Genomic DNA, 21,358 nt, shown 5'->3' on the forward strand with positions numbered 1-21,358 from the left:
CGTTACCGGGGTAACGGGCGGCTCCGGGGCCGGGCCCGGTCCGGCGCCTCAGGCCGTGCCGGCCCCCTCCCGCCTCTCCTCGGGCGGGCTCTGGGCTGCAGGCGAGCCCCAGGCCAGGGCCGGCCCGGTCACGTCTCCTGGAGCAGACGGGTCCCCACCAGCCCGGTTTTCTCCAGGCTCTGTAGCGTGGCCAGGGCCCGGCACGGCCTTGGCCCGGTCCCAAATTATTTAGGCAGGAGAACAAACGCTTGGGAGGGGCGAGAGGGTCCCTACAAGGATAGCGGGGAGGCTGCACTCTGCACCACGGGAGAGGCCTGAGATTGGAGTCTGGTGGTGTGAGCACACAACCAGCCCGGCTCTGGGATTTTATCACTCCTAATCCCTTGTAATTGTAATGCCTGGGAAAAGAAGGAACAGCCTCCGCAGTGTTATTAAGGAGAGAGGAAAGAGACCAGCTCCCTCCCTGTGCAGCTGTGGCTGAGGAAGGTTCCCTTTCTGACAGCCCGAGGTAGGAGTGAGCTCTGGTAGAAAACAGCCTTTGTGTCTGCGGTGGGAGTGAGGGACTGAACTGTGTTCCAAGGGAAAGGGAGTGAAGAAACACATAGTTATTTATATTTACTTTGAGGGTGGGCAGGCCCTGGCACAGGGTGCCCAGAGCAGCTGTGGCTGCCCCTGGATCCCTGGCAGTGTCCAAGGCCAGGCTGGACATTGGGGCTTGGAGCAGCCTGGGACAGTGGAAGGTGTCCCTGCCCATGGCAGGGGGTGGAATAGGATGGGCTTTAAGGTCCCTTCCAACCCAAGCTATTCCATGACTCCATGAAGGACGGCTGGGGGTCTTTGCCTCGCTGGTGCCAATGCAAAGTGATGCCAGAGAGTCAGGAGGTGCTGCCCTGCATGGGCAGCTCAGGCTGTCCCCTCTGTGCATGCCAGAGGTGACCTTGGGAAAGGTGGCTTCAGTCACTGCCCTTGGACTGACAGTATGCTCCTTTGGGAGTAAGCCAATATTCTGAGAGGACAGATATAACCTGATCCAGGCTTGGCCTTGCTGGGATGTGCTCCAGCCATGACATCACTCAGTAATGCCACATCTATTTACTACCAGGGAAAGGTGCTGGATTGGAGGCTGAAATCCCTGGTTTATCTCCTGAGCAGGTTAGGAGCAGGAAGCAGCATTAGCAGCCACATCTTGTTCTTTTCAGGCCAAGAGAAGTCAGTTTCCATTGGAAACACAGCTCTGCTCTGTCTGAGAAGTCACCTCTCCTGTTTCCATGCTTCCTGTAAGGCAATCTTGCCCTCTGAGGCTCGGGAAGTTCCTCAGCCCCCCCAGTTTATCCCTGACTCATTTCCACACAGCACTTTGCCAACGGGGTAAATGGATACCTGGAATCAGGTGGCCACTGTGCCATCCACAGACTTCTTAACAATGAATCAAAGGATTATATGCAGAGCTGAAGCTGCTGGAAGGTAAGTTCAGACTTTTTACAGGATGAAAAAGTGCCCCAGCAGCTAAGCCAGGACTTTGCTCCAGCAGGACAAACCCCCTGGCTCGGAGGGCCCAGAGGTTTCCAGCCTCCCCCAGCACTGTGCATCTCGGTCATGCACCGGATGGGATTTTTTAGATTACTTCTTTGCAGATGACAAATCAAGGTCAAGGGATAGATGCTCCCCTTCAGCACAGCAAGGCCAAGAACCCAGGAAAACCTTAGGATCAGCAACAAAGGATGTGCTTAAAAGACCACATGGTTTTCCCTCGAGCACAGTAAAACTCCTCACCAGGAAAGAGCTGTTCAGCCTTTTTCCATGAGCCAGTCCAAACCCATCACACCTATTCTCTCCTCCAGGAACAGCTTGGGATCACAGCGAGTTCCAGTTCCATTGCAGAGGACAGCATGGCACCAACACTGCTCCTCCCTGGGGCACGGAGCCTCCCCAGCCCCAGGGCGAGCCTGGGACACAGCACCGGGGTACAAATCTATCTTTGGGTCACCTCTAAAGCCCTGCGAGTGTAAGACAGGCAGGTGACAGATGGCTGGAGGCAGGGGATCACGGGGACTCGGCCACCCCGCAGCAGCCACCGTGCCGTCTGCCAGCCGGGGCTTAGAAACCTCCGGAAAAGCTAACACGGGGAAGAGGGAGCAACGCTCCGAGGGTGACAGGGGTAAGGGGCAGAGCAGGGGGAGGGAAGTGGCTTGTTTGTGACTCAGAGCAGATTGCTCTGCGGGAGTGCACTCCCCAGAGAGCTGCTGGAGCGTGCGGAGCTCGGAGAGGCCCGGAGTCCATCTGTGTGCGGGAGGTGGCTGAAGTCATCTCCAAACCCGCAGACCGGAGGAGGTCACTAAGCTCCGAGTGAGCAACTGTCACTCCACACCCCTGAAATCCATAAGCAGCCTGGAAACCCAAAGCCTGTCATTAGGAATGACAAAAACAGTAATTAGAGCCGGGTTGTCATGAGTTCACACCTGGAACATCAATACAAGGCGTTTACCCAGCAGCAGGAGAGCAGTTCGCCCAGAATCCATCCTCTGCGGATGCACCAGGCACAAAGCTCCACGGACCACTCTTCACACAGGTGTAAGTCCTGTAAGGAGCCCTGCAAACAGACATTATCCACCACAGCAGCAGCTCCCAGCTTTGAGGGATCCAAAAATGCTGCTGCTGTGGAGGCACAGGAGCTACATCAGCTCCTGGGCTGTGGGCTCTGCCTGTCCTGATCCCAGTCCTGGTGCTTCACTGGGACTGAGCTGGGTGCACAGTGGGCTGCACTGAGGAGTTAAACCTTCAAAACACACAGACTGGGGGGGCAAACAAGCTGTACCAAGGAGTTAGACCTTCAAAACAACGCAGATTTGAATATGAGAGAGCTGTTGCATGAATTTAGCTTTAATTACATCTTGTAGAGCTCTGAGTAGCCACCACACTGAAAAGCAGGTGAAAGCCCAGACTTTTATTTCTTTATGGTATCACAGGTGGAACAGCTTAAGTTGGAGTGTCCTTAACAACAACAACAGCAAAGAAATACAAGGATGGCTTGAAAGTAGCTTTATTTAGTAAAACTGAGTCTGTACAAAGCCAGGGAGGTTCCTGCTGCAGTACAGCAGCTGTACTCCTCACTGCCTTCCCAAATGGCTGCTTGGTTTGCCAAACCCATTTCTCTTCAAAATGTTAATAGATGACATTAATTAAAACATGAGCCAAGCTTTAAAGTAAAGGTTTTTCTAATCAAAGTTCTTCTAGAGTTTTATTCTCTTGGCCTCTGTGATGTTGGCACCTGACTGGTCACTCAGGATTCACCCAGCCATAAATCACACCTTGTTTTGTCTATTAAAAATAGATCCCCATCCCTCCATCCTGAGCGGAGCTATGTCAGCAGGGAACTGCACCCACAGCAGCACAGCACAGGAATTTCTGACTTTAGGGTTGGCATGATGGTTCCTTCCTTCACAAGACAGCTGCTGAAGGATTGAGGTGAGTTTGGTCACCCACAGGTTGCCGGAGCAGGTGAGGAGCTGACACAGGTGCCATCTCCAGAGTGAGCCAGAGAGCAGTGCCAGAGCAAGGAGTGCAGGGTCAGGAGCTCTGTCCCCAAAGTCAGTGTCCTTTTAGCTCGCTGCGACAGACAGAAATAGGCCTGAAAGCACATTCCTCAAGCGGCCTAATTTCCCTGCCCTCACACAGTGTTCTCTTTCCTCTTCAGCACCAGGGTATTTGTTTTATTTTAGGATTTAAGAGCTTACAACCTTTATCGAAGGATAAAGGTGCTGAACAATTGACTGTAATTTTTTTTTTTTGTCTTAAGTATTGCAATTAAGGAGCAAAAGCCAGCCCAGGGTAACAAACCCAGGCAGGTTAAACATCCCCATCACACAAGTCTCACCCAGAAAACCAAGATAACCCCCAAGGAAATAATCCTCCCATTCCTGCTAGCAGCTTCCCTTGCCTAAATACTTCAAAGTCTCTCCCTGAACCAGGCTGTTGTGTTCAAATAGAAAAAGGTCAGGGTGACACAGAAAGGGTTTAACTTCCTCCCCAGCACTGGATCTCTGACCTGGATGACATTCAAGGTTGTCAAGGAAGCAGTTACAGACAATTATATTTAGGAAATGAAAACACGTATTTCCCCTCTGCTCAGAGGCCAACACTCACCTGCAGCGTTTGCAGGGAGCTGTGACAAGAAGCTTAATGGAAAGGAAGCCAAAAAAACCCCAACCCCTTTCTTTTCACTGGTTTAGTAGGTCTTACAGAGGAAGGAGATGGGTAGAGATAAAAAGACTAAGCCTAAGTGGAACACAGGACCAGCTTAACAGGCTCAGAATAAACCTCTCTCCTGCTGTTATTTAACAGCAGAGCCGGACACGTGCTCCTGAGCCACTCCTTCCTGCTGAGCCCAGCACGGGGATTTCTCTTGCTGGGGCCTGTGGCACCCCCAGCACATGAGAACCGTCCCCCAGGCTGCCAAGTGTGTGACCCGGAGCGGCCCTGCACATGCCAGAAGAGAGATCCCAGTTACAGCCCCGCTCCTGGCGGAGGGGGGTTAAAAACCAGGACAGTTCTGGATGAGGTCATGGGCAGAGCTGCTGCCTCCAGGCTTCCCCATCCTCAGCAACCGTGGTGACGCAGCCCCACGGGCACCGCAGCTGGGACCTGCTCCACGGACGGGATTCCTCACTGGGATTGGTCTACCTTGGTGGCACGGAGGTGCTGGGGCAGTAGATGTGTGGTGCAGAACAGAAACACACAACAGAACAGTGGAAGAGTTTGGGGTGAATGAACCTCAAAGTTCATCCTGTCCCACCCCTGCCACGGGCAGGGACAGCTTCCACTAGCCCAGGTTGCTCCAAGCCCGCTCCAGCCTGGCCTTGGACGCTGCCAGGGATCCAGCTGCTCTGGGCACTCTGTGCCAAGGCCTGCCCACCCTCACAGGGAGGAATTCCTTCCCAATAGCTATCTGTGACTGATGGATCCCAGCGTGTAATCAAACACATCCCAGCCTGTAATCAATTGCCACCTTGTCAACCAGACCAGAGCAGTGAGTGCCAGGTCCAGTCGTTCCTTGAACATTCCCGGAGAATGAAGGAATGACTGACATTATTCATCACGGACAACCTGTCTAGGAGATGTTTAAAATGATTTCTTAGGAGGCACCCTACACATAAAAACTGCACAAAAGCCTTTCGGTGTTGTGTGATAGGCACTTGGAAGGATTAGGCCCAAAACCCAACCTGGTCAGGAGCGAGCAGCTATCCCAGCCTGTCCCTGTCCCTTTGTCCCTTTGCTCTCCAGGGCCATCGCCCTGGGCTGGTGGAGCAGCCCCGCGCGGCACCGTCCCGCCCGGCACCCACTGCCCCGACCAGGGCACCTGTGCGAGCCCTCAGTGTCCCGCTGGGCAGCGGCTTCCATCGCGGCCACTTCGGAGAGCCGCGGCACAGCCGGCACCGGGAGCTGTACCGGGCCTGCGGCAGGAGCTGGGCCCCGGCCGGGAGCGGAGCGCTGCGTGCCGCAGGAGCACCGGGGGAACGCCCCGCGAGCAGAGGTGCCCCAGCACCCCCGACGCGTTTCGGCTACTCCGGTGCCCCAACTGCCAACACCGGCAGCACCGACCACCGCCCCGTGACCACTGCCAACCGGGAAGGGCCCGTTCCGGTGATCCCACCATCCCGGGGCAGAGCGGCGGGCCCGGCCCGGGGCTCAGCTCAGCCCGCAAGTCCTTGGGGGGGCCTATCCCGGTCCCGATCCCGGTGCCGGGCACAGGCCGCACGTCCCTCCGGGCCGGTTCCGGTGCCGCTCTCGCTGCCGGTGCCGATCCTGGTCCCGCTCCCGGGGGGTCCCCGGGCCCCTCCCGCCCCCTGCTGGCCCCGCCCCGGAAGCGCCGCCCGGCGCGCGCGGCCAATGGGCGGCGGCGCTGCCGGGACACGTCGCGCGCCACCGCGCTCCCGTCAGCCTCCGCGCGCCACCGCGGTGGGGGGGGCGGGGGGCGGGGGGGCGCTGCGGCTCCTCCCCCCACCCCGGATCGCCGTGTCCGCCAATGAGCGGCGCCGTCTCATCGGGCCAATGAGCGGCGCCGTCTCAGAGGCGCGCGGGGGATGGAGCGCGCGGCCCGGAGCCGCCACGGCGCGCGCCCCCCGCGCTAGGGCCGGACCCCGGGACCCCCGGACCCCCCAAAACCGCCCCGCAATCCCCCCGCAGCCCCCCCTCTATGCGGCGGGGCCGGCCGAGCCGCAGGCCTCGCTCCGCCGCGGGGCTGCCCTTGGCCCGCTGAGCGCCGAGCGCCGGTAAGTGCCGGGGGGCGGCGGGCGGATGGCGCGGGGGGGGGGGGCACCGGGGCGCCGGGGACGAGGGGCCGAGGGCAGAGGGGGTCCCGGAGAGGGGCTGCGCGGCTGGGGGGGGGGGCAGCGGGAGAGGCACCCGGAGCGGGGGGGGCCCAGGGGACAGAGGTCGGAGGGGGGGCACCGGGCCGGGGTGGGGGTTCGAGGAGGGGCAGCGGTAGCGGCAGGAGGTGGGACCCGGTGCGGGGAGGCGGCGGCGCGGGGTCGGCTGGAGGGAAGAAAGCGCCGCAGCGCGGATGGGAAGAGGATGTTGGGTTTTTGGGGGGGCGGCGAAGGAGATGAGGGGCTGTTCGGGGGCTGCGGGGCGACACCCGGGGGGCAGGGGGTGTGAAGGGGCTGCAGGGAGAGGCAGCGTGGCTGGGAGGTGGTGGCTTGGAGGGGCCGCGGAGAGAGCCCGGTGGCTGGTCGGGGTTTTGGGGTGCGTAGGCTCGTGGGGAGCCGTGGGAGGAACTCGGAGCTCCGTGTCGAGCCCGCAGCCCCATTTCCCGCCCCCCGCCCTCCAGACCCCGTTTTTTGGGGTGGGGATGTTTTTTTTCGCAGGGGTGCGGGGAGGGGGGGAAGTGCTTTTTGGGGTGAGCGCTGTGCTGGGAGGAACAATACCAAAAGTTGTCTGAAATGGTAATTTCCGTTTCCCATTTCATCATCCCCGGGTAGGCGTTAGCCCTGCGTGTGTGTGCGCAGGGCCGGGACCGCACCGAGCCCAGCCGGCCCCAGCCCCGCGGCTTTTATTTATTGCCCCGTTTAATCTTTAAATCGCTCCGTGTTTCTGTCCTCCGAGGAGCCTTTGTGTGCCGGGGAGGGGCTGCTCGACACCTTTGCCCCTTAGCAGAAAGGAAGAGAAGGGGAAAAAAAAAAAGCCTCCCAAGCCCAAACAGCTGCAGCCCAGGACGAGCCTCCCCCAGCCCGGGGATGGATTCATGTTTAGAAAGGCAAATGTGCTCGGAGGGAGCCGGGATGAGCCGAGCCCTCGGTGCCCTCTGCCCTTTCCCAGAGGGAGCAGCTGTCCGGGGTGTGCGGCTCAGAACGGGCCCTTCATTGAGGCACAGGGGCCGTGTGTTTACGGCTTGGCTTCTCCTCCAGGCTTGGGGATCTGTTTTGATATCCAGTTGCAGGAAAGGGTTCCTCCCCCCTCCTGGTTTTGTACACAAAGTGCTCTCTCACCACTGGGGACATGGCTCTATAGGCAGAGAGCGAATTCCAGGCAGCTCTTGAAGCAAAATTCCCTCCTGAGATGGCTTGTGAAATGGGGTATATACACCATTTCTACTCTCTCTGTAGGCAAAGATTTTTAGGTGAAAACATCTGTACTGCTTTGTAGTGGCTGTGTGCTTTCCTGAAATTTATATAAATTTAAGGAACTTGGAGCTCAGTGTATTTCTTCTTTTTTTTTGGTTTGTTCATAAAATGGAACATTTTTATATAATGACTCCAATTATTTCCTTTTTCTGTGGGAGAAAACCACTCCACGGAGTCATGGAGAGGGAAAAGGAGATTAACTCTCACATGTTTCCCAGCGGCATCGATACATTCTTTGTGTGTGCCCTACCAGGAGCTCAATATTTAACTCGATTAGCTTAAAAAGGGAAAAAGTTGGCGTTTTTACAGGCCGGATTTTCTGGCAGATTCCAGGTCGGAGCACTCTGAGATGGCTGTGGGGTGGTGGAGGGGCTTGGAACGTGATGCGGAGCGAGCCCCACGCCTCGGCGGGGAAACTCTGGGCACGGCGTTTGGTTACAGAGCTCCGTGACCTGCTTTCTTTCCGTGGGAAGCGCTCGGCAGGGCAGGATCTGGCTCGGAGGGGTGGTCCGTGCCTGTGTGGGCGAGCTCTGGGGCTCTGTGGGAGCCGGTCCAGGGCTCAAAGCCGTGTCTGCGCTGCCTTGGGGGTGTCGGGGTTTGTGGAGCTCAGCGCTTTCCATGCAGGAGCGCTCCGGGTCTCCCCGGTTCCAGGAGAACTCGTCAGTCCTACGGGAGGTACCAAACCTGCCGGGGCACATCCTGCCTGGAGAAGGGCTCTGCTGTGAACCCGTCCGGGCGAGCCGGGGCTTGTGTCACCCCGGGGTGTCTGAGTCAGAGCGAGGGGTTGGTTGGTTTTCGAAACTCCCAGCAAAGCGAGTTGCCCGTGCAGCAAACAACGTGCTGGGCTTGGAGCACAGCGAGCCCTCAGTTCCCAGCGCTTTTTTGCCTCCTTCTTGTAAATAGTGACCGAGGAGCCCCGGCCATGTCGGCGCTGGCTGCCGCGACTGGCTGGAAACTGGAGATGTTGCGTTTCGTGTTGCACACTTGGTTTTGCTGTTCAGTTCTGCTTCTGCTTTTAGAAATGAACTCTTCTCTCTTGTCTGTGTCTCCATTTCATAAAAAAGCATGGCTCAGAGTGAACAGTTTGTTTTTTTTCCATGGGCAGCTTTTTGTTTTTATGATGTTGCAACAGCATTTTCTCAGACTTAAACCTGCAAATTGTCCAGTTTGAGGGTTGGGTTTGGATGGGGGAGGAAGTCTTAAAAAAAAGCCCCAGAGCAAAACCCCTTTGGCTTAATTTCTTCCTTCATGTGTGGTAGGCAACCTGATAAGATTATTTTATTTTCCACTCGTGTTTTAATGGACTAAGTCCCCCCAAATGCTTGTGAACAAAGCGAAGCGTAGCGCGGCGTCGTGCCGCGTTCTTCCGCTGCTCAGCAGAGCAGACAAATGTGTTTCTCTGGGGTCAGTGAGACTCGTCGTGTTAATCAATACTGTACCAGCAGTGTTCCCTTTCCAGGGAACCAGATGGGCTACTTACAACTGGTGCTGATTATTTTAACTGTGTAATTGTAACATGGCTGCGTGATGACAGTGTTTCCTGCAGATACTTCAAAGGAAGGTTCCCGACGAGTGTGTCTTTACAGCGTTTAATCTGTCCTCTTTGTCTTTATGTTGTGGCTTTTGGACATGTGTTTGAAGTACTAAGAGGTTTTTTTTTCCTTACCTCCAGCTTTTCTATACATTAAAAGGAGGCAGTTCTCTGGAATGATGAAGCGTCTCCAGTGTGGGAATAAACCCAGGGTTTTAGAGGCTCCCACAGTGGTAGGTTGGTTTCAGTGAGTTTCAGATCCAGGCAGTGACTAAGCCAAAAGCTGGGAAGAGATTTAAGTGGCTGTGAGGAAATGGCAGTATTTTTTTAAAATAGTGCATGTGGCTTTGTTTTGGGGAAAATATGTTGTGTGGTGACTTGAGTCTTAACTGGGACAGGCTAATTACTCGGTGAAGAAATCCTTCTCCGAGGGAAGGAAAGGCACAGGGCCGGAGCTGGTTAATTACGTTCTGTAAAATTATGGAGTGATGGCTTTCTGAGGAGGTCTGCCCCTCTTCCTGCCCTGTACCTGAATTTCAGGCTCAGCAGTTGCCTTACGGATTGAAATTCCTCCTGGGTATTAAGATTTAATGGTGGTAGACCCAGAGCAAGTAGTGGCAGGTACTGCTGCTTTTCAGTACAGCAAAGCAAATAATACTGGAAAATATTTACATGGGGGTTGTTATTCTCCTCGTATTTCCTCGATGAGCTCTAGTAAAGGTGCTTGTGTGCTCCCTCCATTGCCGGGGAGAATTCCCTGCACTTCGGTTGTAAAAGGCTGTGGAGAGGAACCGGTGTCTCCATAGCAAAGATTCCAGTGTTTCGTGATCAGCTCACATATATTTTTACCCCATCTAATTTAAACCAGTCTGCACGACACTCACAGGAATGATTTGTATGCAGCTTTTAAATATTTTCCTCCTTCCTGCGTGAGGGATTAGCGGCACAGAGCTGCTTTTTCGGAGGGTTCTCAGCCAAGTGTTACGTAATTTGTGTGCCACCGATGCGCGGCCATAAAAAATACTCCCATCAATGTTAAGGGAAAGCTTGTGTAGGCAATTATTTGAAATCACAAGCGTCCTAGGCAGGTTTGTGTAGCCTTAAAATCTGGGCAAAGTGCTGCCTTTGGAGTCCTGCTGGGAAGGGGGGTGGGAAGCTGTCAGTGCCCATGGTCTGGAGGCTGGTTTTGAGCACATTCTACTCCACTTTTTAAGCTTTCCTGTGTGAGAACTGGTGTTTTCTGGTGTATTTTCTCATGCAACTGTTGGGTGGTTAAAAGCCTTAATTTCTCTGAGTCTGGGTGGTGGTGCTTCAGCTGGGGCTGCTTATGAGTGATGCCAATTTGTAATCTTTTATGAGAGTATGGGGGGAAAAAAAAGTAAAAAGAAGCTTAAATGCTAATAACAGCGAAAAATCTGCTCGGCGTGGAGTGCATGTGAAGAAAGCGGGTGCACGTCGGGCTGTGGAGTCTCCGTCAGCTGAGCTGGGGGCTTTTAAAAATCTGCTCTAATTTTTATGCTGCATGTGGAATGGCTAATCCCATAAAAGCCTCGCACCTTTTGACAGATGAAAAGCTGCTGTTCTTCACTTATTTGAGCAAAATATTTTTATAGATGGTATTAGCTCTGTGGCTCCGAGGGTAATTCAGTCCTTAGACGAGAAAGATCTTGCTTTGATCTGACAGCTTTCAAGATCCATTTCCAATCTTGGAGTTCCATTAAGTCTGTTTGTAATGGTGCCCTCAGACTTTTTTTCTGTTTATGTGACTCTTTGGGGTGTTAATGTTGCTCTGTATTTGAGTTCTCTTTAATAAACTGAAGGAGTCAGGAATAATAATTGGGGTCAGGAAAGGAAATAATCATGTTAGAAGGTGCAGTTAATTATATCAGGTATTTTGGGCTCCAGAATTCTTTGTCTTGATTCTAATGTTTTCTTCAAGTTATAGGATGTAGTGGAATTATCAAATCATCAAACCAGGACAGTGGGGCAGGGTGATGTGTGATGGTTAATTCTGGCAATGTGGAATGAGTGTGGCTGCAGGCTTGATGTCCATGAGTGCCGTGAAGGATAGGAGGGATGGTTTCTCTGGTGAGCAGTCTCTTCCCGCTTCTGTGGGGCAAGAGGTGGTCTTCTGTGTGGTCCTGTGTCCATCCAACATGATTTAAATGATCTTGTGTCCATCCTGTATGACTTACATGGTTCTGTGTCCGTCCAGTGGGTTCTTTGTGGTCCCGTGTCCTTCCGACATGATCGGTTTGGTTCTATGTCCAGGGGGGGTCTTTGTGGTCCTCTGTCCATCCAACATGGTCTGTTTGGTGCTGCATGCATCCAACATGGTCTTTGTGGCTGTGTGTACGTCCAGTGGGATCTCTGTGGTCATGTGTCTATCCGACATGATCCATGTGGTCCCGTGTCCCTCGAGGATGGCACGGGAGCCCCCTGGCTCAGCAGCCCCGTGCAGGGCTTGGGTGGGTGCCGGCTCTCGGCGGGAGCAGCCTCCCTGCTCCCTCTGCTCCTCCTCCTCCCTTGGGGCCCTGCCGGCGTCTCGCCAGACCTCAAGTCTGAGAAACCATCCTGGCTTTTCCTGCCCCAGTGCTGGCTGGGAAGGCGCGAGCTCCCAAAGAGGACGTCTGAAGCCTCCGTCTCCTCGGGTTTGTTCCCGTTTTCTGGAGTTCACCATGTGAGTAAGGCGCGCTGCTCCGTGCCGTGTAGCTGCTGTGAGCAGAGGCTGTAATTGCAGCCTGGGAAGGCCGAGGGACTGGGAGACACTTCCCCACGGTAACCCCACAGCGAGCGGGTGGCAGCGCCGGGGAGGGAGTTGGCTGCTGGAGTCAGAAGAAAGTGATGTTTTTTTCTAGGTCAGGGTTGAAGGCACTGTCAGGGTGGTGATGTGCAGCATATATTACTGTCTGCATTGTCCCTGCCATATGGATGTGTGCACACTGCCCTTGGCATTCAGGCATTGAATTATTTATCCTCTCCAAATCTGGAGGCAGCCTTTCTTCCCTGTCTCGAAGAAAGCCAAACTTACCCGATGAGTGTTTTTAAAATAAACCTTCCGCTGTGAATTACTGCAGTGGCAGGAGCAGGGTATTGATTGTATGTTGCGTTTGGATTCGGAAACCAAAGGTTACAACACTGGATATCTTGTGGAAACACTGAAATATTTATTTTGCTGTTAGGTGCAAGTGTGTCTGTGCTGGTGCTGGGTTTGTATGTGGCTAAAATGCCATGTAATGAAATTTCCGGACCTGGAGAATGGAAAGGGTAGAAAACTTTGTAGTATGTGTAAAAGCAGCTTTGTCTGAGCTGTGTGTGAGGGAATGGATGTTTTTCCAGGGAGAAGGCATCTCCTTTCCTCTTGTGCTGTGTTGGATTTGCTCTGAGAGGAATGTTAAGGTGGTCCTGGTTTGGGTGATGGGCTTCAGGTCCTCACTGAGGATGTGGGTGTTTGCAGGGTGTCACAGTGGGGTGGTGCCAGGCTCGAGGAAGCAAAGGCTGGAGGGAGTTGGCTCTGTAATTATTTTTGAGAGACTGACAGCTTTGCAGGATAGAAAAGGTCTCGAATAATTTACCTTTAGAGCAGCATAAAGCTGCTAAAACTGTGTCACAGGCACGGGGAAGAATCAGAGAGTCAGGAAGGGAGATGTTACCCTCTAAAAAATTCACCACGATCCGGAGGCAGTGTGTCCCTGAGGGCTCAGCAGCCAGAGGCTGGAGCGCTGGGCTTGGAAATATGGTGCTGCCCTCAATATCGGGATGTGAAATGAAAGGATGTGTAATTAGGAACTCAAAAAAAAAAAGGCATTAAATAGCTTTAGAGGTGAATGGAAGCTTCATTATTAAGTACCGACTGCTTAGCTGCAGTTCGTGGTGCCTCTTCCTTTCAAATCACGCACACATGAAAGTGCTCCCCGCCCCCAGCCGGGGCGTTATCGGCTTATCTGGGCAGGAGTTCAGAGCCATAAAAACTATATCCTGCTTACACCTTCCAGCCGATCCTGTGACCTGTGCTGTGTAAACAAGTTGTACCAGGAGCTCCAAATGGCTGGTAAGTGGCTGGGTTTCTGCGGGCTGGTTAGGTCCAGGAGGAGCCAAGATAAAGTTCCAAGAAGTTCCCCTTTGGGAATGGTCTCCTGATAGCTGCTACAGGGAGGAGGTGGAAGGGCTGAGATCCTGCTGACTGTGGCAGTGACTGTATCCCATGGAAAGCACTTTGGGATAGACTTTACACTCCAGGGCTGGTGTTTTCCACCTTCTGCAGGAGGATGGCTGTGGCAGATTGTGAAATGTCAGCGTTGTGGTAACAACACCGACCGGCGCTCTGTGGTTGCGTCAGGCCTTGGATGTGCTGGAGATGTAAGCCTGTCTATAAATATATCCATATATCTTTGGATGGATGGGATTAGCCATGGCGGTGCTGGGAAGAGATGGAGGTAATGCAGGGAAGGGGTGTGTGTGGGGGGACGCAAACATCCTGCCCCTGGCTGTGCTCTGGGGGTTTAAATACCACCGGGCACTCCGGTTATGGTGCTTGGCTGCTGCCCACCCCGAGCTGTCTCTGTGGTTTCATTTTGCAGCTCGGCACAGGCAGATCCATTTATCCAAGCTGGACTGTAATGAGCAGGTTTGGGGATTTAGTGTGTGAAACTTCACCTTTCTCAGCAGCCCAAGGGTCGGGTGCACAGGTTTGAAGATGAAAACCTGTTCTCCTTGAATGTTGACCTTTTTTATTCGTGTGGTTGCTTGTCCCCGCATACGGGGGAATATGCTGGGTTTGGGAATTAGGCTGGCTGGTGGCTGCTCTGCTTTCCCTCCTTGCACTGGCCTGTCCTGGCACGTGCCAGGGTCCTGTGTGATGGCTCTCCTGGCTCTGAGTTCTCTGTTCCTCGTTTTCCCAGCAGCCTGGAAGGTTTCTGGCTCTCCCAGGAGATCTGAGGTGCCCTGTGTTACTCAGCTGCTCCACGGTGAATTCAGTTCCCTTCCCCTGTGATCAGCACTGGCACTGGGGTGTTAAACTGGTTCTGTGGTGAGAGACAAATTCCTCTTGAGTTAGTCCAGGGCGAAAGGGATTGGACACGAAGTCAACTTCGTGGCTCTTTCCTGGTGTGCTGAGTAGAGCTCCTTGGTTAGGGAGCTGGAGGCTGTAGTCTTAAAACGCTGCATTTAATTTCCTCCTGCAGTGTGTTCTGTCTGCAAGCTTCCCCTGCTTTACCCACCAGGATGTTTCTTCTCTCTCCTGTCCGTCCCTCCCCTTTCCCAGGAGCCTCATCTGATGGAGGGTCTGCTCTTGCCTTGGTCCTCCTCATCTAAGATTCTTGTCTCTAATTTTAGCCCGTCTGCCTTTTGAAGTCCCCTCCTGTCTGTTCCTGCCTTTCTCCTTCTCTCGGAGTTGTTACTGCATCTTCCTCTCCCTCTGGAGAGCTGGACCTTGTTTTTGCACGGTGGGAGGAAAGTGCTTGGGAAGGGAGTTGAAGCTGTGGGTGTGTTGAGGTGAAGGCTCCTGGGGTGTGGGGAATGCTGGCAGGGATGTTTGGGGTGCTCACAGGGAGCAGCCCTTCCCTCTCCTGCATCTCCCTCACTGTCCGTGCTTGGATCCGCTCTTGGAATCTCTCTTTTATGGATTTATCCTGTATTTGTATGATGGGGCTCTCTTCCACAAGGTTACTAGTAGTGGTAGTGCTGCCCAGCAACCTGGTGTCCCTGAATCTCCTGCCCTTTTCCCTGCAGGAAAGCTGCAGGCTGCCTGGTTTTTCCTGGAATCTCACTCCATATTAGCATGTATTTGCTTATGTTTACAGAGAAAATGACTTTTCTAACAGGGAGGCATCTGACACAGTCAGGTCTCCTCAAAGGGATGTGGAGCCCATCAGGGAGAGCAGGAAGACTGCTCATCCTGGTGGGATCCACCTGCTTGGAGCCTTGGGAGCACGGTGTGTGCAGCATAATCTGATTTGTGCCTGGAATATAAATCCTGGCTGTTGCAGACATGCAGCCTGGGATTTTACAAGTTCTTTTGTGAAAACAGCATTCAGCCCCTCCACTGCTGCAGCAAGGAGCTTCCCTGGAAACCCAATCCCAGCAATTAGTGAGGTTTGCAGAGGATCCTAGCAACTGCTGCTGGGGTTCCATTGGCAGGGGTTAGGTTTTGTTTTTTAGACTGTTTGTAGTTATATTCTGTGCCTTGTATGGAGATACATAAACTAAACCACAAGAAGTTCCACCTCAACATGAGGAAGAACTTCCCATGGAGGGTGGGAGAGCCCTGGAACAGCTGCCCAGGGAGGGTGTGGGGTCTCCCCCTCTAGAGGCATTCCAAACCCACCTGGATGTGTTCCTGTGACACCTGCTCCAGGTGGCTCTGCCTTGGCCGGGGTGGGACTGGATGATCTCCTGAGGTCCCTTCCAACCCTCTGCCTGCATATCTTGTGGAGGGAAAGGTGTAGGGGGCCAAGGAGCAGTACTCAGCTGAAGTGATAATGGGAATGCTGCTGTGGGCTCTGTAGGAAGTTGATCCTCGGGGAAAGTGGAGCATGGCTGGAATATATTGGGTGGTGTGTGACTTTGGTGTTTGTGGGTAACCTGAGCTCACCTGTGAGGAGTTTTGTTACCCAGATACTCTCTGACCTGACTTGCTTTTGTCAACAGTGGCTCCGGATGACTCGGGAGCGATGCTTTCCGCCAGGGTGGTTATGCAAAACCTTAGTACGCTGCGTTCTTCCAGCTCGGCTTTACAACGTGCGCAGGGCTCCGAGTGGAACTTCAAAGGAGGGAGTTTGCTTTATGGCTGAACCTATGAGCAGTTTTATGTGCAGGGTGGAGTGAACTCGTGGAGAAGATTGCAGTTTTCCCACTGTCATAAAAAGTTACGATCCTCATGATCCAAGCATTGTTCCGTAGGCAGAGGCAGGAGGCAGATGCAGAGGTCAGTGGGAGCGTGCACGGAGCGAGCTCAGATGTGCCAGCGCAGTGAATGCCCTGCTCTGTGTTCCCAGCGCTCCCAAACGCCTTCAAAAAGTGCCTTGTGCTCTTTCTGGGGCTTCCTAAGAAACCTGCACCTGTGTTACTCGCCGAACAGGCAGGCATTTCCATGGGAAAGGAACTTGGCAGGGCGGCCGTGGAAGGCGGCTGAGGGGGGGCTGTTTTCCAGGGCAGTATTTTAAACCCTTCTGAAAACGTGGCGTTTCAGTGGCACAGACTGTGAGTCAGTTTATAACCTCCTTCCTTTCTTTGGGCTTTTCTTTGGGGTACAAGCCAAGGGAGTTAAAAAAAAAACGAAGTGGCTGCATCTTGACGAGCCTCATTCCAATTAACTTCCCTCATGCTCCAGAAGATACATTCCCTAAAACTGAGATACATTCCCTTGAAAAGGACTGTTCAGGCTAAGCTGTGACAGTGGGAGAGTAGGATCACCTTTTACAGCCTTAATTGTGGGCTTTTCTAAAAGCCCATTTTCTAAAAGCCAAATTTCTGAAATTGTGGCCTGTGCTGCCTTTAAACCCTGGTGGGGTATAAGAGTCTCCCAGCTGTGGAGTCACCACCCCAAATTCTGAGGTATGAAACACCTTCCAGTTCTCAGTAAGTTATAGTTGATTCAAATAAGTCACTATTCCAGTTTCAGTCAGATCTTTCTAAATATAAACTTAACCTCTCGTTTAAACCATTTTCTGCTGGGATGGGGAGGTGTAAATGTGGTCTTTGTTTGCAGCTAGGAAAATTAAAGATTCACAACATTCAGAAATGTGCATTTTAGATCTTCTGAAAAGCTGCTCCTTAAAGAATGTTTCTGTTTGGAAATGGGCAAATACCTTGGGTAAGGTGGGTTGTTTCCCATTCTCTCAGCTTGAAGAATTTTATTCTGATGAATAGACTAAAAGTTGGGGGGGGGTGGGGTGGAAAAAGACACTGATCCTTCTCTTTGGATGATCCATTAGCTGCTCCAGCTGCCTTTTATTTATTTTTGTAGACACATGTGTGAATGTAAACATTTTATCTGGAATGGCCTTGCAAATGTTCCCGCATTAACATATATTGTCATGGAGAATAATTTTCATTTAACTGTAATTTGCTTTATATTTTCCTGCCTGGTTGCCATGGAAACGCAGACGGATGTGGCAGGGACTCCTCACAGGAGCCAGGTTATGGATTGCCTCTCTAATGGACCTCTGTTAATCACACTGCAGCCTGCACTGGAGGAACCAGGGCTCTTTGCAGGAGACACTTTATTTAGATAAACTGTGAGATGCCTGTGCTACCTTAGCTTAATATTCAGAGTTACCAAGGGTGTTTTTCCTTTCTCCAGAAGTTTTTTGTCATAAGAACTATGTATTATGATCCTGGAATTGAGATATATTTATTTAAATTTAATGTCGGTCAGACTTGATTTTCAATTTTCATTTCATTTGCTGCAATAGCTTAACTGGTAATGTTCTTTCCTGGGTTCAGTTTAAGATCTGAAACGTTTGAAACAGAGCAGTGAAACATTTGTTATCTTTATGCACAAGAAGTTTACTTGCTTTTCATAATAATGTGTCTGTACTTTTGTGTTTCCTTTTGGCTGCCAGCAGGTAGAAAGGGGGCAAAGATGGATTTTATGAAATTTATCATCTATGGATTTTGGGTCTGTTTTGCACCTCTTGTTTTTGGCTGCCTTGTCCATGTCTGTCTCACAGGACAGCTGCTGTTCTGAGCTGAGCCCACACAGCGTGTCCAGGGAACGGAAGGGAGCTGGGGCAGGGTCTGGAACACCAGGGGTGGCTGAGGGAGCTCACGGGGCTCAGCCTGGAGAAAAAGGAGGCTCAGGGGCGACCCTCTCACTCTGGAGGTGTTAAAAAATGTGTAAATGTGACAGTTGGTGGCTTGGCAGTGCTGGGCTTGGTGATCTCGGAGGCTTTTCCAAACTAAACTATTCTGTGATCTCCAGAATTATCAGTGCTCAGATTCCTGACATTTTAGGATGCTGATCTCTGCCTTTGTCCATGGCTTGTTGGATCCTTGGAAGGAGCTGCCTTCCAACTACTGAGATAAGAATCACGGTGGCATGGGTTCAAACTGAACTCGCCAATTAGCAAATGATTCATTTTTGGTTAATGGGGATGAGCTCAAGGAGAGAAAATCAACCACCTGTGATTCTCTGCTCTGGGTACTTCCACGGCAGAAACCTCAAATCGTAACTTAGAGACATGAATATAATTTGCGTCCTGAATCAGACCCCTCAAAACGAATTTTTGGGTGGGTTTTAAAGGGAAGTTGGTTTGGCCCTTCCTTTGCTGCTGGTTGTGGTCAGACGCCCATGGCCGGTTACATAAGGCTGGATTACTCCAGCACGTGGATGTTTCCCCCTGTATATAGTCTCACAGTTATTTCTTGGTGCTTTGCAGAAGGAATTGGGTAACTTTTTGTTCTGTAATGCAGGATGAAGAAATCCAGCATGTTTTTCTGTAATGGCGTATAAACAAGTAGTGTAACATCCTATTTCAGGCGTTTGGAGGAGGAAGGGCTCGGAGGGGAGGCAGGGCTGAAGCAAAGCTTTATTTTCCTAGACCTACACACCAGATTTTAGTAGCTTTGCCGTCGGTGGCTGCTGTGAGTGTTACAAATGAGCTGGTTTTTGAGGTGTGTAAGCTCAATTCAGTGGGTGCTTAGGGTGTGGAGGAGCCTTGGTTTTAGAGGTTGCTGCCGGTCCCTTCTGCATTTCTGTGTTTCACTGGGTGATGTTGGTTCTCTTTTGCTGCTCACGAGGGGTGAATGTGATTCATAGTCTAAAGCCAATCTAATTTTAATACAAGTCTGAAAATGGCTTGGCTCTACTCAGGACTTCTGGGTCTTGCGTAGGCTTTTTGCATTTTTCCTTTATTTTTGTTTTTCCACTCCTTTTCTGCCTGTTGTCCCATGAATACTCAGAATTGAGCATTTGTGTCCCCCAGTGGCACATTTGGGATTCCCAAAGGCACCTCTGCAGGGGGGTAGGTGAGGCCATCTGCATCCAGGCAGTGCCATCTCTGAGCTCTCGGATGGGACCGTCAGAATACCTGGCAATTTATGAAATAATAAACTTTCTAATTACTGATTAGTCTCTAATTCATAGTTTTACCTGCATTTTATTCCATTTTTGGACTCCCAGGTTTGAGGCAGTGATCCCTGCACACCTGCCAGGTGCTTTTCCCAAAGGTGTGTCCCTGAAGGGTTGGTGATGAATGGCACTGTTGTAGGTGGAAGCTAATGTGACTAAATCACCTTTTGTGGCCTGGGAATGTAGGTGGAAGCTAATGTGACTAAATCACCTTTTGTGGCCTGGGAGTGGACTCCTGCACCTGATAATTGGGTTAAACATTGGCTCATGGTGGCCAGGAGAGCAGAGCAGCTTTGGTGGCCGTGGCCGTGTTTGGCTCCCTTGGAAGCTTCACTTTGAGGATATTCTTCATCAGGAACTGGAGTACCAGGACACAGGGAATGTCTTCCTGCTGCCAGAGGGCAGGGCTGTATGGGATATTAGGAAGTAATCCTTCCCTGGGAGGGTGGGGAGGCCCTGGCACAGGGTGCCCAGAGCAGCTGGGGCTGCCCCTGGATCCCTGGCAGTGCCCAAGGCCAGGCTGGATGGGGTTTGGAGCAACCTGGGACAGTGGAAGGTGTCCCTGCCATAGCAGGGAGTGGAACAGGATGGGATATGCTTAAGATCCCTTCCAACCCAAAACCATTCCATGATATTTTTCATGCTTCACTCACTTGGATTCGGCCAGCAGCTGATGCTGCTTTACCAGTACTCATTGAAAAGTGTTAATTGCAGATAAAACAGTAGAAAGCCAAACTGTTGTTCTGCTCCTTTCAGTCTCGTGGACGCTCGGGTTGACTTTGAGCCGCTCATCCCATGTTGTGCCATGAACGCAGCTTTGAATTTATCTCCATTAATTGTGCCAGAGATGCGGGGGGAAAGAGCACTTTTAATGTATTGCTGTTCCCCAAAAATGGTGCAAATCGGGATGAGCTTAGGGGGAGTTTAGAGGAGCTGCCTTGTGTGCAGTCGTGGGAAGAGGGATTTCTTTGAGGAATGGGTGAATTGTTTCCTTCTGCTCTGAGCAGCCTCTTGATGAGCTGCCCTCTCCAGGGTGTGGAGAGATGAACCTCCCATGGCTAACTCCAGCCTGGGAGGCTTCCACCACATCGCTGCCTTTGGATCCTTGGATCTAAAAATACATCCATGCTGCACAGCAGACTCCAGGCACGTTCATCTGCTCCCTTTAGGAAGGGGACTTGTGGTACTGGATGAACTACTGTGGAGATTGTATTTTTGCTGTGCTGTGTTACCAGTTTTCTTCTTCCAACAGAAAAGTGTCGTGGAAATCGTTGCTCTGGTTGGAATTCCCTCTCTGACAACAATAGCAGCAATGGGGTGGGGTGCTTTGGAATTGTTTAGTGAGGGAAAGTTTTGGAGGAGCAAGCTCTCCCAGGCTGCGCTGGCTCCAACTCGTGATTCCTGTGCGCCGGTCAGGCTCCTGCAGGAGCATTCCCACCGCTGGCTTTTGGGATACTTCTGACCACTGCTGGCTTTTCCAGCACAGCTCTGTAAGATTGCTTTTTCTCTATTGGAGCTGGGTTGCTCTGCCACCTTCCCCCCTTCAGCTGGGCTCATTTGGTTGTAATTTAGCACGTTTTCCTGGGATGAGGAGGAATGAGAGCCTGCCAGGCTAACACCTCAGAGCACTCCTGCAGTTACTGCTCCCTCTGAGCACAGTGATTCATCCCCAAGGCAGGCAGCTCGTGCCCTCCATACCTCCCTGGAGCTCCAGCCATGCTCATACCATGTGCTCCAGCCTATCTGGCTGCAGGCTCAGCTGGGATGCTGCTCTTTCCTGCCAGCCTTTGTTCCCAGGTAACTTTGGGAATATTTTAGGGCAGCAGCAGCAGCAGCAGCGCGAGGGCCGGTTTAGACACAGCACGGAGGGGCTGGAGCTGTGTTTGCTGCCTGGTGTTGAACAGCTCAGTAGCTGGTTCTCTTCACGAGTTACAACTTGAATTGCTGCTGTTTGTGCCAGTGGGGCGTTTGAGGTCTGGGATCCAGGATGACTTGCAGCGAGGGTTGGTTGCGTAAGCGTGTGTAGCTCCGCTCTCGGTGCTTTGTTTTCTCTTGTGTTCTGAGAGATGCAGCTTTTGCCTCTCCAGCTATTTAAGATTCAGAGTGTATTTTCCTCCTTCGATGTTTGGCTTACCT

The 21,358-nt window shown here is 52.3% G+C and overlaps 1 protein-coding gene across 2 annotated transcripts in view; it reads left to right on the top strand.

The window, feature by feature from the left end:
- Positions 1-6,155: 6,155 nt before the first annotated feature.
- ANKRD11 (ankyrin repeat domain containing 11) overlaps positions 6,156-21,358 on the top strand; it is a 131,855-nt gene continuing 116,652 nt past the window's right edge. Inside the window, exon 1 of one of the 2 annotated variants that reach the window (XM_048316945.1) lies at positions 6,156-6,269. The gene's annotated coding sequence lies outside the window, so the exon portion shown is untranslated. Of the gene's footprint in view, positions 6,270-13,182; positions 13,202-21,358 lie in introns of those variants that run through there. The other variant, XM_048316946.1, reaches the window with a different exon arrangement.

This window comes from Corvus hawaiiensis, chromosome 12, assembly GCF_020740725.1.
Source record: "Corvus hawaiiensis isolate bCorHaw1 chromosome 12, bCorHaw1.pri.cur, whole genome shotgun sequence".
Lineage (NCBI taxonomy): Eukaryota > Metazoa > Chordata > Aves > Passeriformes > Corvidae > Corvus > Corvus hawaiiensis.